Below are 16,169 nucleotides of genomic sequence, written 5' to 3' on the forward strand. Positions count from 1 at the left end.
AAAGGTGATTGACATAGTATTTATTATATGTTTGATCTCATTGACTATACGGTTATTACTCCCCTTCATTATAGAAAGGCTTAGATGGACTTTGTACCTTCCTCATTAGACATTTTTGTTTGAACTAACAGCTGAAGTCACAGCTGCATAAAGTAAGCATGTTCTCCTACAATATCATTCTTCTTCACATTTTAAATTAGGAAAAAAATAACCTGCTTTAATTTGCAGTGCAAGCCCTACCCCTTTACAGAAGGGCCAGGCTGAGCGAGGTGATACAGCACCCTAATAAACTGTGTGGAGGAGCACATGGGTGTGTACACATTCGATTTGCAATAGAATCAGGGGAAACTATTGGGGAGGAAGCTAATGAAGAAAGTGAGTGCGGCCTGGGAAACTAGCAGGCTGCCGGGATGTGTTCTACAGGGAGTCAGTTTCCTGGTGGGGACACCAGTCTGTGAACTCTGGCCTTTAGTTCACTTTAGTAGGCTTAAAAATTCAACTGTGCTAGAAAAGCAAGGTGACTGGCCTTATAGAGATTGACTCACAAGAATTAGTCACAGAACACTTTAAACACCAGGATATAACTGTGAAGTTCATTAGTGAATTCTGTTTCTCTAGAGTAGATTCCATGTGAGACCAGTCACTATCCAAGAGGGAAGGAGGTTGGGAGTGGGATGGTGGGGAATGACCCTCCCTATTGAGAAGGGTCCTCAGTCTCTCTGGGGAAGCTGTTTAAAGCTACTTAAGTCCCCTCTATCCTCTCCACCCATGCCCCTCTTACCCAGCTCGAGACAGCCTTAAAATTCTGCTAGCCTCTTCCAAGATGTCATGGTCCCTTGACTAAATTTGTGGCTAATATTTCTTTAGGAAGGGTCTAATTTTCTCAACTCTATATTTTTAACAAAGGTAGAGAATCATTGTCTTTTCCAAATTTTTCTCAATGTAAGAATCATCTCAGCCATTTACTTTAAGTGGTGTCTTGGACTTCCTCCCCTAAAGATTCATGTAAGCCTCATATGATGGCGATTCTTATAAACCCAGCAAGTCTGGGCAATGCCGCTCCAGGCTACTCTATCTAGACACTAAGTCATTGTTGTCATGCAGGCCTCCTTTTCACTGCTGCTGAATATTCCAAGTCACCTGTTCCCACTACCCTCCTGGGGACTCTCAGACCTTTTATCTGCCATTTCTCATGTGGCCCCAAAACTTAACCCTCCACCCTGGAAGTGAAGGTCATGCAGTAAAACCCAAACAATGTCGCTGTTAGCCAGCCAAGCATACCCTCAGACCCCTAGGGGCTAAACCAACCCTTACTTCTGGTTCAGGTGCTATATTTCGACCAACTAGACTCCCCCACCCCAGAGTGATGGACATTGGCACTGTTCTCTCTAGCTCGGTCAGTTTACTCCCTTTCCACATCGCTCCACCACAGCCGTGTACTCTCCTGACGGACCCGTGGTTTCCTCTTGGTCAGCAGTGGTCAGTGTTCTTTTGGATCCTAAGGAAAAAGGCAGGAGCAGGGATCCTCATAGTTGGTTGGCCTCTGAATGGAACAGCTAATATAAAATGAGACCAATTGTGCTAAGATTCACCTCCTTTTTGACATATCTCCTGAACTATATTATGCTAAAAAAAAAAACCCAGTATGTCTCCATTCCAGTCTTACACAAGACCACTTTCCACTACCCCGGCTTTAGGAAAGGGTCAAGCTATCAGCTCCAGAAAAGGCAGGGGGTGGGGATTTAGGAAGAAAACCTGCCCCACCTCACTCACATGCCTATTCCATCCCTATAGGCTTATTTCTGTAATACTCTGTCATTGATTTCCCCTGACCTCCCTGACTCTGCCTGTTACCCCCTACTTCATGATCACAAACTGTCCAATAGTCTCAGTCATTTCCTGGAATACTCCCTGTATTTTTTGGCCCTAACTGAAATCTGGGAACACACGTTCTCTGCGGCCTGTAAAGGGTATCTGATTATCTTCTCACACTCAATGTACCTTGGAGTTGAAAGGGAAAGCCTGTGTCCCTTTGATTTCTAGAGACACTTCAGAACTGAGGTTATGCCAGGCTTTAGCGAGATGCCCCACTCCTTTGAGGCATTCACGTCTTCTATACCATCTTCTTCCTCTCCTCACCCCAACGTAATGTTAATTTTGGGCTCCTTATTTACAGTCGTCTCTGTATCTTGTCTGGCCATTATTCTGGGTAACTTCAGCATCCATGAGAATTACTCTTTTAATGCCCTGAACTCTGAAGTGACTTCTTTCTCTTCTTTCCTCCACCTCACTCACCCACACACAGCCACATCCCAAGGCCCTGCTGTTGGCTCAAACTGCTCAGGTAAATACTTCATAAATCTTACCAGCTGATCTCTTATTCTTCCAAATTCTCCCATCTATTATCCCTGGTTTGCAGGTTCCGCCACCTCACCAGATATCTAGGTATTGATCTTTTTACTTTTCTTTTAATGATTGGCTCCATCCTCTCTTCTCTCCCTGACCATTTTTTATTTCTGAGTCCATTGTTTTATTGACACTATCCCAGACTCCCTCCCTCCTTTGCCTGTGTCTCCCATCCACCCTTCCACTCTCTGTGCCATGCCTAAGTGGCTGAGTGCTGCTGGAGAAAGACACTATGACCCCGAATTCAATTCAGTCTTCAATTCCATGTGTTAGATTTATGAAGTTTTTCTAGTCAGTTCATGTTCTTACTTTCCAGTGGGGGTACTTCAAATGGTTCCCATTCTTTCCAAAGCCTTTCACCTGTTCCACTTCTTTATTCCCAGTTGATGATGCTCCTTGGTGGTCAGCAGAATAGGCCCCCAAAGATGTCCACACCCTAATCCCTAGAACCCGTGCATATATTACATTACAAAAGGACTTTGCAAAACAGCCTGGATTATTCAGGTGGGCCTAATTTAATCACATGATCTGTTAAAAACAGAACTTTCTCCAGCTAAGGCAGAGGAAGTCGGATAGACTCCATGTGAGGATTCAAAACAGTGTTGCCGGCTCTGGGACAGGTTCAGGGTGCTAAGGGTGGCCCACAGCTGACAGCCAGCAGGGAAATAGAGACCTTGGTTCTGCTACTAATGGGAAGTAGATTCTGCTAACAAACTGAATGAGTTTGGAGTCCTGCTAGAGCCTGCTGCTGAGAGTCTCGCTAGCCAACACCCCAATTTCAACCTTGTGAAAGCTGGAACTGAGAAACCAGCAGAGAAGCCGGTAGGACTTCTATCCTACAGACCTGTGAGATAATACATTTGTGTTGTTGGACACTAGTAAGTTTTTGGTCATTTGTTATAGCAGCAATAGAAAACTAATACATGCTTTCTAACTCACAGAAAAACGGAAGCATCAGAAGGAGTGATTTCAACTTTCTGCAGTCTGCAAACATTACTGCATCGCTCCCATGGTTTTCTTTTTCTCCTCTTCCCTCTTGTTTTATTGGGGGCGCTGTTCCTTCTCATTTCTCAGGCTATTTTTTCCATCTGTGCTCTGGATGCCATCTCCTCCTGACTTCTGCTGAACTGTCACTTTTGATTACCCTCCCCACTGTCTCCCTCATCTCCTTTACTGTTTCCTTCCCATCGGCATTCCATTGCAGAACATTTTCATCACTACAATACCTGGTATGCATTAGCACTCACTCCTCATTTGCCGCCAACCCAAACTGTATTTTGTGAATTTATCGTGGTATTACTTTAGCACCCCTTATAGATCAGCACTTCAGGAAGCCAATCCAGTGGCCTCCTGCTGGACTCTCCCTTAGCCCACTCCATCAGGATCCTCCCCCACCAGCGCATACCCGAGCTCCCTCTGGTTGTGGTCAACCCAGACCTCCCTGCCACCAGATCCAACGGACTTTTTCAGTCTTTGTTTTACTTGCCCTCTCAGGAGCATTTGATAGGAATGACGATTCCACCTTTCTCAAACCTCCTTTTTTCTTGGTTTCCTTGACACTACATTATCCTGGTTTTCTCCCTCTCTCTCTCATTTTGTATTTTCATAGCTTCATTGTTCTCCTTTATCAAACCCGTAGCATTGGACTCTCTCTTGGACCTCTCTCCTTTTCTCTCTCTATACTCTTTCCGGGCCACCTCATTTTTATCATATGTCTTCCTTGTTATCTACATACTATCCCCAAATTGATATCACTAGTTTATGCCTCTTTTCTGAGTTCCAGGCGATACCACCAGCCGTCCATGTACATCTCCACTTAGTCATTGCACATCTCAAACTCATCATGTCTAAAACTCAGCCTCTTCCTCCACAAACCTGTTCCTGTCTTCGCATTCTCTGTATTGCTTGGTAAAAGGCACCACCATCCACCCAAGTGCACACGCAAACAAACAGAAAAAGCAGGAGTTATTTTGGCTCCATTCCCATATCTAATTGATCTTCAGATTCTGCCCATTATACTTGAAATCCACTCTGCTTCCTACATTCCCATGACCACTCTCCTAACCTAGACCACTTGCTATCTTGCACCTGGACTGCTGCAAAGCTACTTATTGCTCTCCCTACATGCCCCCTGTCCCCCATCCGTCTTGCTCCAGTCCAGAAGTATGGACAATAATATTAACAAAATGTGGTACATGGTGTCTTTCATTTACTTTTCTGAGTACCCCAAACACTTTTATTTAACTAGAACATTGTATATGTAGTATAGTAGTACCAACTGTAGAGAAAAGGTAGTCCAAAATTTTCCATTCATAGAAAACTGTAAAAATATTATATTACACTGCTCCCAAAATATAATTGGACTACCAGATTTCAGGTCATGTTCAATATACACACAGGTGCACAAGTAGGACCCACTAATATAATAATTGTGAGAAAAGAGCACATCGTACGGTGCTATTTAAAAAATATCAGGATAAAAATCATATGTATGATGTTGAAATTATATTAAACAAAAGAACTGTAAAGAGTGCAGATCAGACAACAAAATGTAACGATGGTTTTATTTTTTTATTTTCCACTTGTTGTATAATATGGCAATATTACCTTATATTTTTGATAAAGTTTAAAATGTTTTTAAAACTAAAAAAGTAAGATTATTGTTACATCAGTGTAGATGATACAATTTAAGAAATGGTGGTCAAAAGTATAAACTTTGGGGCCAGATGTCCTGGTTTTATACAAGAATGTCACTTATTTTTGTGTGATCTCAGGAAAATGGCAATCTCTTATCTTTGGTTATCCCATGTGCAGAGAAGGGCATTAGGAGTGCCTACCTCAGAAGGCTGTTGAATGGATTAAATGACATAATACAGGGAAATCAATTTGCATAGTCCCTGGCATACAATAAGTTCTCAGTAAACGGTATGTGTTTGCTCTGGCACAGGGTGAATAGCTGAAAGCCCAAATCCACAGGGTGAGTGGCCTCAATCTCTAGTTGTTCTGGGAGTTACTATCTCTCCAACTAGGACGTAAGCTGCCCTAAGTCGTGGACTCATTGTATTGGGTTGGCCAAAAAGTCTGTTTACATTTTTCTGAAAAATAAAATACATTTTTCATTTTCACCAATAACTTTATTGATTTGTTTATTTTGAGCATGTCGGCTATCTCCTGCATGACACCCTTAGCAGGTTTTCTCAGTCAGAGCCTATGGGACTATTTTATTCTTTTTTTCTAATTGCCTACACAGAATTCTATTACATGGAGTTACTTTACCATTGGTTTGTTCTTTAAGGCTTGTTCATTCATTTATTTCACTCACTTAGTAATAACATGCCAGGCACCATGCTGGATCCTAGGAAAATTATAAATAATGCTGCAATAAAAATCCTTATGCGAATTTTTTGAAAAGCAAGCTTTCCCATTGCTGAGACATATGTTGAGAATATGCACATAGGGATTCTTTCAGAAACAACGTGGGCACAAAGTGGAAAGTCAATAACCATTTGTTGGTTGAGGGAATGACTTAGGTACATCCAGAGTAGGAGTTGCTATAGAAGGGAATAGACACAACAGATACAAGTTTTCCTAACTTAGTATGTTTTAATCAAACTAAGCAAGTATCTATAAAACTTGATTTACATACAGTATGCAACGGTTTAGGAAAAAAAATCAACAGGAACATACCTGTCCGCCTTTTTCTCCCTTATAACACTTAGCATTATCATTTTTGGAAGGTGGATAATCGAGGACTTTGATACAAAAAGATGCCTTTAAAGAGAAAAAACAAAGAAATCACCTCTGTGAGATGGACAAGACACTATTTTTCAAAACAGAAATTAAGACATATGTCTCATATGTTGACAATGAGTAGAATGAAAAAACTTCATGCAACTCAATCACAATTATACTGTTGTTGTTTTTATTGGAGGATATTTAGGTGGTATAATAAAATGAGCTAATTATTTATTTCACAATATTAAACTGAAGCCCAATAGTAACCACAAGTGCAGAACTACCCACTCGGCCTCCTGGACAGAGACCTTCCCACCACAGAGCAGCAGGATTTACGGCGTGTGATACCGCAGACAGGACGGCAGGTTTTGTTTTGGTCTTTTCTACTTCATCTGTGTGTTTAGGCCCAAAAGCCCATAACATCATTTTTAATATCTATAGAAAGTTTCATTTACACATATTTCCATAATGTCCAAATATTTGGGCCATAAAATAGGAAGTACGTATATGGGATATTCACCCAAACTTTCCTTTGGCTGCCCGTTTGAATCTACTTTTTCCGCGTTACCCATGGACAGGACACCCAAGGTTCTGATTATATTTGTGGTAGTCTGTAAAATATGTTAGCTTGGCCCTGACTGGGTGGCTAAGTTGGTTGGCAAGGAGTACACCAAAAGTTTGCAGGTTCGACTCCTGGTCAGGGCACACACCTAGATTGTGGGTTCTATCCCTGGTTGAACATATAGGGGAGGTAAACAATTGATATTGTTACGGAACAAACCCAGCAGGGGAGGGGGGCTGAACGATGTAAAACACCCCCCCTTTTCTCCAGGGGTTCCTCCCCCATACTAGGTTCGCTTTGCCCGCTGCCAGTGGAAAGATGTCTCTCAATGCCAGAGATTAGTGAAAAGGAAAGGAATTATTATTTGCTTAAAAATTATACAAACTAAAGTTCTTTAGAATACCTGCAAACACACACTGTCCTTCCTTCTCCCTCTGCCCAGTCTGGGGTACCATATCTCGGGAAAGAAGTAGAAGTCCGTGATTCAGGCTCCCAGCACCATCCACCTGCCAAAAGGGAGCACTTCCAAAGATGTGTGGTCCTGACTCTCACCCAAGCCTCCTGCCAAAGCTGCATGGTCCCCCAAAAGACGCGGGGTCCCAAAAAGAAAGGCCTAATGGCTGCTGCGCCTGGGCTTAAACCCCAGCGTCAATCTTCCTCTGCAGCCCCATTTCGGGGTCCTCCCACAACTGGCCACAGCTGCCAGCATTCTGGGCAGGTGTGGCCCTGTGGTGTGGAACCAGTTGTCTCCAAGCTCTTCTGGACCCCATTACAAATCCCTATTTGGGGCCCCCCTCTTGGCTGCACCCTGTTAAAATATTTCTCTCTCTCTCAAATCAATACACATATCCTCAGGTGAGGATTAAAAGATTTTTTTCAGAGTAGTTTGAATTTCCATTTGCTTTGACTGCACCCTAGCAAACCGATCCATTTGCTATTGCCTTCTGGGCAAAATGCCTGGGCTTTGTAAAATTAAAAATGAACTCCTACTGAAATGAAAAAATAGACCCAAGGAAAACAAATTTCAGTTGTTGGTGTTTTCTACTGGGTGCACTTCCCACAGCAATGCTGTGGAGCCTTTGGTTAATTTCAGGAGCATGTTCATTCAGGGGAGACATCTCTAGTAACATCTCACACCTGTCTGTTTCCAACTGCCCTGCGTGGGTTTTTTTTTTTTTCTCTGCTACCATTGTGCTTAATTACTATAGACAAATGATTGTTCGCTCATATTATTTCTACACTAGGCACCCAGAGGTGCCTCTGGGTTATTTTTGTTGATTATATGGAATCACCCATAAGCCAGTGTAAATCTTAAACATAGTTACCCTGTCCACAGGTAGAAATGAACAGAAATCATTTCTGCTAATTAAATTCAATGAAGATTTGGCAACATCCCCTGTAATTCACCCTAGTTAGAATTTCTGGGACTGCCATCCTTTACTTTGAAAACTGCCCAGCAGGTGTGTATGAATAGCAACACCACAAACTGTAGAGCCTTGACGATTTTTAAGAAGGCAACACCCCTTCTAAAAACATAATTGCTGAGCTCATCAAAGAAACCACACATGACTGCCTTGTGCCCCAAAAGCTGTGGCAAAGTGCAGTGTTCAGCTGAGCAAAGAAAGACTCTTGCACTGTTTATTTTGGTTACGGTTTCTTATCCTTAAGAGAAGTGAGTCAATTAACAGGACAAATGACACGGTGGTTAGTCACTGAAGGGAAAGTATTATTAGCCTCATTAACTTGGAGCACCCTTCCCGCTCGCACCTGGAGTTGCCACTGTGCAGACGGACGCCTAACCCTGCTGGGCCACACTGCGAGGGCTGGCCACCCACCACTCAGACTTAGGCCCCGGCAACAGCCTCTGAATAACCGCCGGTGTCCCCAAACCCACTCGCGCCCGCGTCAGGAAGCAGTTCCTGAATTAGACGAGTTGCGGGGGTGGGGGAATCCCTTCCCGGCCCCACCCCTGAAAGTTCCTGGGAGTGACACCTAAACCAACAACTTTCCCAGGCCGATCGCAGTCACGGGTCGGAGAGGTCCGCTGCGGGCGCTCAGCCCCAGCGCGCAGAGCCAATCCGCCCTCCTGCCCAGCCCCTCCTTCCCTGCACCTTTAAAGGCTGGGAAAGGGGAGTGGCGGCCGGGGTTTTCTTCTTAAGAAGTCGCACCGGTTTGTCGAGCTCCGCTCCGCGCCCGGAGAGCCACAGCAGCGGGCGCGGGCGCTGCCACTAGCGGCCCGCGGTGAGTCACCGTTTGGACGTGGAGTGGGCGGGCGAGGGTGTGAGAGAATGAATGATGTCAGGAGCGCGCAGGGCGGCGGGCGGGGAGAGCGGGCCGCGGGCCGCGGTAAACACCCAGCGCCGCGCCGCCGGGGAGACGGCCGGGGAGACCCCGCCCTCGGCGCGCACGGAGCGGGCCAGCGCCTCTGGTGCTGCAGCGCCGCCGACACCGGCCTCGAGGGCGGCGGCCGCGGGAGGGCGAGACCCCGAGCAAACTTTCTAGCGGCTTCGGCTGCGGAGGCGGCTGCGGATGCGGGCTCTGCCCGCCAGCCAGTCCGCGGCGGGGAGCTAGTGCCTTCGGCGTGGAGCAGGTAGGGATCGCTCGGAGGGGCTGGGGGGAGGATGGGCGGGGGAGCCGCGCGTCCTGCGAAGCGCGGGGAAGGGGAAGGTGGACCCACTGCTAGCAGGAACGCGGCTCCAATTCGGCCGCCGCGAGCTCCACCCCGGGGCAGCCCGCCGCGGTTTTGCCAGAACGAGGACTGACGTGTGGCTTTAGTGTCATTGCCTTGAGCATTCAGCTCATTCATTTGCAACCATTTCGGGTAACTCGGTCCTGGCGTTGAAAGGAGGCTGTAAACCGTAGGTTGTTCAGAGTCACTCCGGAGGTCAAGGCTGAAGTTCAGGTGGTGAGGGAGGGACTGATACTCTTTTTCTTTTTGAGAGGCTCTGGGCAGCCCGCAGTGTAACCTTTCAACGTTCCGCGGCCCCGTAAGGAAAGACGTGGTTTCTCATCGCAAATAGGTGGGGAAGGACCTGTGTATCTTTTTGCGATATGGGTAGTTGTTAGTAACTTGCAGCTGTGTCTTGAAACTCAAGTGTCGTGTCCTGCAGTCTTTTATTTATCAATCTTCGTCATTCTTCTATTTTATCTTGCCTGCTCTGATACGACCTTAAAATCATTTTGACATGTATTTTAAATTTTCGGAGAGGTCTGTTTAGTGTCTCTAGGTCAGGTGCGAATTTTGATTTTAAACTTTATAAATAAATCTTTGTTTCACCCCTCCTTTCCTATATTAACGGTTGGGTTCTCAGTTACATTAAACACTATGATTCAGTTAAATAGGACTATAAGGACTTCAGAGATCATTAGAATTAAAGCGCAAAAGACCTGTAAACTGTAATGTCTGGCACAAAGCAGACCCCAACAGATTGTAACTGTGTATATATAAATAGTAGGGTGTTCCAGCTGGCTCAGGTAGTAACCAATTAATTTCCACAAGTTGTCCTGCTTACAAATTTGATAGGCTGAGGTTTTGCATGTGAAATCCTTTGGCAAGTCCTCCGAAGGAGAAGGGGTGTCTTCGGGAAGGTAAACATTTCAGTGTGTACACTACCTGAAAGGTGTTTGGTTTCCACCGCAAGTTGAGAAAACTGCCATTCAGTGTTGAAACAAAGTCAGAGTTACTGAAAATGAAAACCTAGAATCTGGAGAAAGACTGGGTGTGTGGAAAACTCTTTAACTTTATCCTTAAGTCTTTTTTTCTTTAAAGAAAAAAAAAAGCTGTGCAACATTCCCTTGGTTTAATGATACTCTTACTTCACAATAGTCTTCTGGTTGAAGTGGTTTTTTTTTTAATAAGTTAATATTTAATTTGATTTCTTGAGTTTTGTTTTTGAGTAAAGCTGGTTGACCTCTGAACCTGGAGGGAAACATTTGGACACCTTTGAATTGCTGCTTCCAGTCCTCAGTTTTTCTTCTCCCAGAGTCTCATGAAAGCCCTAGGAAATATTCCAAAGAAGCCTAAGCATTGGTTCAGGTTATTGAAAACATTTGTTTTTCCCATATCTACAACTTTTAGGGTCAAAGGTCATGGGTGTTTTCCCCCCAGTTCCTTTGTAGAAGGATCTTGAGACTGCTGTGGCACCCAGAATACCTGAGGCTATCTGGGTGGTAAGGTACTAGCCGAGTTACTCTAAGCAAGTTATTAAGCTTTCTGGGATTCTTGTGAAATTCTTGGGATTCTTTAAAAAAAAAATAAGGAAAAAATAGAAATAATCTTACATCCATTAAAACAGACCAGTGGAATACAAGTGAGACCTTTTTAAAGATTTTATTTATTTACTTTTGGTGGAGAGCAGGGAAAGGAAGGGAGAAAGGGAAGGAGAGAAACATCAGTGTTTGAGAGATACATCAATTGGTTGCCTCTCACACCCGCACCTGGAGACCTGGCCCACAACCTAGGCATGTGTCCTGACTGGGGATCCAACCGGAGACCTCTTGGTTCCCAGGCTGGTGCTTATCCACTGAGCCACACCAGCCAGGGTAAATTTTTTTTAAAGAAGTGATACTTTGAAGTGCGATCATTTATTTATTTATTTTAAGAAACAACTACTAAGAATTCTAGACAGTTTCAGACTAAAGGTAGTCTATCTACCTTTGTCCAGTTCTCTGATGGAGAAACTGAAGCTTCTGTTCTGACCTACTGCTATCAGACATTTATCCAGTTCGTTCTGTTGGTGAACGTTTAGTGAGCAACTACTATTCAGCTACTGTGCTGGGTGCGATGGATGCTAAGAAGAGGGGGACACTGGAATGAACTGGGTTCACTCTTTACATACTATTTTCTAACTTACTTTTTTCCCACCCAAACACGGGCATCTTTATATCTTTAAAATATTCACACAACATCATTTATAGTTTTCTGTTACCTATCTGCATTTTGACTCAGTCTCCTCTTGTTAGTCAGTTTGTTTCCAGTGTTCACTATTTTAAGCAACTTTGCATTAAATGTCTTTGTAGCTGTATCTCTGTGCACATCCATGATTATTATTGTCATTTTAAAAAGTGATTTATAATGTTTAATTTAGTTGCCCTTTTTAAAACCATATTCAGAATTAGAAAAATTTCTCCTTCCGCTTTAAAATTTGAGTTTTAATTTCTGTGTACCTTTAGTGTTTCTCACGAGGTTTCAGCAATAGGATCAACATTCCCTGTGGAGCTGCACAATGGGTCAGGAGCTCATTGCATAAGGGCTTTATCTGATGAAAATGGAACACACAGGCTTTCTTAAAGAACGGTTTGTTTGTATTATTGTTATTAGCACCAAAGCAAACTTCTTTCATGGGGAAGGAGAGCAGAATGGGGCAGAGCTAATTGTGCCAAGCAGCTCTCTAGAATAAATTCTACTTCTTCAGTTTGCTTCCTTAGGTGTCCAGTAAGATAGACAAGTTAAATTTTTCAGGTATTGCATTTACCAGATTTATCACTAGGTTTTAAATAGGCTTACTCACTTTTAAATAGGTCACCTTTTAAAAGAAAACCTTACGTATTTGTGGTTTGAATTTTTTGAAAAGTATATCATTGGTAAGACATTCTGGGTTGACTTAATGAAAGTGCAAGAAACTTCCATGAGCTACTTTTCATTACAGGTGTAAAGCATAACTTCATTTAAACATTCTTAAGTTTTGTTGGGGTGACCAAAAAGTTCATTTAGTTTTCATATGATGGCTCTAGTAGTGCTTAGTTGTCTTTAACTTCGTTAGAAATAATTTTGTTAGATTGTATCATGACAGCTGTCATATCGGTATGCTTTTAAAAAAATTGGTGAATTTTTGGGCAGCCATTTTAATATTGAAGATGGAAGAAGATGCATAACATTTTCGGCATATTATACTTTATTATTTGAAGAAAGGTAAAAACGCAACTGAAATGCAAAACATTTGTGCAGTGTATGGAGAAGGTGCTGTGACTGACTGAACACGTCAAAAGAGGTTTGTGAAGTTTCTTAGTACTATTGACATTTTGGCCAAATAACCATTTGCTGTGGGGCTGCCTTATGCATTGGAAGATGTTTAGCAGCTCCCCTGGCCTCTACCCACTAGAAGCCAGGAGTGGGATATAGCTGGTATACTTAAAATATTCAAATCAATAAAGTTATTGGTGAAAATGAGAAATGTGTCTTTTATGGAAGAAAATAATGGACTTTTTTTGCCAATCCAACACTATAATATCATACTTTCTTTGCTACCCTGAGTCAAAATTTTAATTTTGCCTTGGGTTTATTTTTCCATTTCCAGTGCTGGTTATGTTATCCTGATAGATATGATAAAGGTGTTGGGATATAGGAGGTGTTCAATTCAGCCTTTTCCTACAGAAACCCAGATCAGTTCACTTTAGTAGTTTCTCACAATGATTTGTAATTAGAAGCAGAATTAAAAAAAAAAAAAAAACAGTTAATAGAATTAATGTATAAATAGAATAATCAGTTACTTGCTGGTTGTTTTTCCCTACTTCCAAACCCTAATTTGATTATTTGTTACAATTCAATCTTACGATTTTGTGTCTTCATTTGATAGTGTTGCTTAAAACTTCCAAACCAAACTTGTGCACATTCTTAGATTTTTTTTTTTTTTTTTTTTTTGAAGACGCACCAACTGGATTGAGCGTCTGGTATGTACATCTTTTCTCTCAGTATACCCCTTTGTAGTGTTCTTAAAAAATTAAATAAAATCACGTGCTAAAATTATTAAAGTAGAGGGGAATGAAGGGGGATGGAAGGTAACAAATTCAAGTCCGGCGAAACTGTATCAGAGGGCCCATCGGGTATGCTGCACTGTGCTGCCTGGTAGCGCCTGTGCTGAGGCTCGTGTGTGGTGACACAGTTTGACTGTAGAAGGAGAAACGCCCAAATGTCAGGGCCAGCCTCAGACAAAACTGAGCAGGAGCTGAAATAGCCACCTGAAGCAGTCTCAACTCTAAGTTTCCCCAGCATACCTGCCCACACCAAGAAAGTGCACCGTGGTTATCTGAATGAAGGCGAATTACTGTCCAACTGAAACTGTGGAACTGGAGACATCGTATTTATTGAAAATTGGGGAATAAACATCTACCTCTGGACGTCAATCACTTTTCATGCAGATGATGAGAAATGCAAAATACATGATAAGAATTAAACTTTTAAAAATCCTTTCCACAAATTAGAAGGGACTGCAGGGAGGGGTGTCCCTGAAGTTGGGGAAGTAACTACAGAAAGAAAATGGGACAATGCCAAAGACAGATTCTGTGCTCTGGAGGGGTGTACGTCCTCTCCAGGCATGCTGGGAACTGGCTTCTTCTGTTGGAACCGGGTTCGTGTCTATGATCCCTGAGGGCCTGGCAGGAGCAAGAATGTGTGTCGGAGGCGTCTCTCGCCTGCTCTCCAATGAGAATGTTCCTGGAAAGCCGCCTCTTAACACACAGCCCACCCAGATGGGTTAAGCCAAGGATACTTTTCCTTATCTGGGAAGTACTTCAATTAGGTGGTCTGATATAACACCTAGAGAAAATGAGAAGGAATGAGGTTTTTTTGTTTTGTTTTTTAAAGATTTTATTTATTTGTATTTAGAGAGAGGGGAAGGGAGAGAGAAAGAGAGGGAGAGGAACATCAGTGTGTTTGCCTCTCATGTGGCTCCTAGTGGGCACCTGGCCCGCACCCCAGGCATGTGCCCTGACTGGGAATCGAACCGGCATCCCTTTGGTTCACAGCCCACGTTCAATCCGCTGAGCTATACCAGCCAAGGATGTTTGTCTTTTTTTTTTAATTTTGGGGTAGAGAAGAGAATCAAAGAGTAAGTGGTTTTGTGTCGTGGACTGCTTAACGACTAGGGGTGCCTGGGAGGGATACCTTCAGAGAGCACCTATCTCCAAAGCGTTGTGGAGACCTTTCAGGAAGACTGGCGGCAGTAGTTGGAAGTGAAGGTAAGCCTTTGAAACAGAGGGGCCAAACGCTCTGGTTAGTTCTCCGAGCTTTATCATACACAACGCTGGAGGCAGTGAGGTAAAACAGTGAGGGTTAAATAATGGTAGGTCCCCTGAGATAGGATGGCGACGACCAAATGAAATGCTGTCTCCATCTTCAGACGGGCCTGGGAAATAGAAGTTGTGTTATCTCCTGTGGAGGTAGGAACAAGGAAAGGTTAATGTACTCAAGGCTGCAGAGCTGCCAGGAGGTGGAGCAGGGATTTGAAGTCAGAGGCGGGGGATTCTAGTACCCATGAGCTGCCCCAAATCCTTCCTGTCTTCCTGTAATGTCTCCACTGGCTTCCGAGATATGGCAGGTTTGTTGGGATGTACTTTTGGCATGGGATTGTGTATCACCACCCCATCTCCTGGAACATGTCTCTGGCCTGTGCTGCCTTAAGGTGGTGAAGTAATGCCACAAAGATGAGTTAGGCCACCGTGGACTTGAGTCCGGACACTACCATCACTCACCACTAGGTGACCTTGAGCAACTTTCCCTGGCTGAAAAATGGAAATAAAACAGTATTTACTGCATAAGGTGACTGTACGAACGCCATGACGTTATGTGGGTGAAACGTGGAGAATAATGCCTGACTCAGGGTAAATACTGAGGGCCGCAGCTCTTGTTATTTCTTTCCGTGGAAGCTCCACCTCTGACTTTGAAAACCAAGGGTTCAGTCCTTTTATCTCAAAAATCAAGTTGTTATTTCTCATTAAAATGGCTTATTTTGTGATTAGAGTATGTATTTGTCACATCTTGCCTGTACTGGGAGGGCCTGGATCCTACGCCTCCTCTTCCCCTCCTCTTTTCCTTCAGGGTTAAAATTAAAATATTGAAGTCAGTTGTACACTGCCACTGAATTCAGGAACTTCCGTGAGAAGTTATAAGGTCAGCTGTGAATGCTACAAAGCTTTCAAAGCTGCAGTCGCAATATGCCGGGCCTCTCAGCAGCTGCTGGTGGTCAGGGTAGCGCAAACGCCGCTACCCTTGCAGGGGAGCTTTGTACCAGGAGCACCACTTCCCGGGAAATGCCGGGCAATTCCCTGCTGTCCTCCCCAGTGCTCTGCGTCTGTCTTTAGGAGGCCCTGAGACAGTTTATTTAACACAGCTGCTACTGTTTCTGGATTTGCATTTGTTCATTGAGTTGCTTACCCATCCAGTTATTACTACCCCTGTAGTTGCTACCAAACTTCAAAAGCAAGAAGGGGCATTGTTTGTGTTAAATTGTGTGTATGTATAAAATGTCATATCCTCTGTGAGAGATTAGTTAGTGCTGAAAAGTACATTCCCTTGGAATACAGCTTGATCAGCCAGTTGTGATCAGGAAGCAGGAACATTTAAAATTTTACTTAATAGATACTTAAAAGTGCTCACTATGTGCCGGGATTTGTTTTGAGTGCTGTTAGTCATTTATTCCTTCTAAGTTACTGTGAAGCAGATATACCCATTTTAGGGTTTCTGTTTGAA

The 16,169-nt window shown here is 43.5% G+C and overlaps 1 protein-coding gene across 4 annotated transcripts in view; it reads left to right on the top strand.

Annotated features, from left to right (window-relative positions):
• The first annotated feature begins 8,742 nt into the window (after positions 1–8,742).
• Positions 8,743–16,169, top strand: part of SGMS2 (sphingomyelin synthase 2) — an 82,553-nt gene continuing 75,126 nt past the window's right edge. For 2 of the 4 annotated variants that reach the window (XM_053922696.1, XM_053922692.1), the window contains exon 1: positions 9,042–9,293. The gene's annotated coding sequence lies outside the window, so the exon portion shown is untranslated. Of the gene's footprint in view, positions 8,945–9,040; positions 9,294–16,169 lie in introns of those variants that run through there. The other 2 variants (XM_053922693.1, XM_053922694.2) reach the window with 2 other exon arrangements.

Source organism: Desmodus rotundus, chromosome 4 (assembly GCF_022682495.2).
Source record: "Desmodus rotundus isolate HL8 chromosome 4, HLdesRot8A.1, whole genome shotgun sequence".
NCBI lineage: Eukaryota > Metazoa > Chordata > Mammalia > Chiroptera > Phyllostomidae > Desmodus > Desmodus rotundus.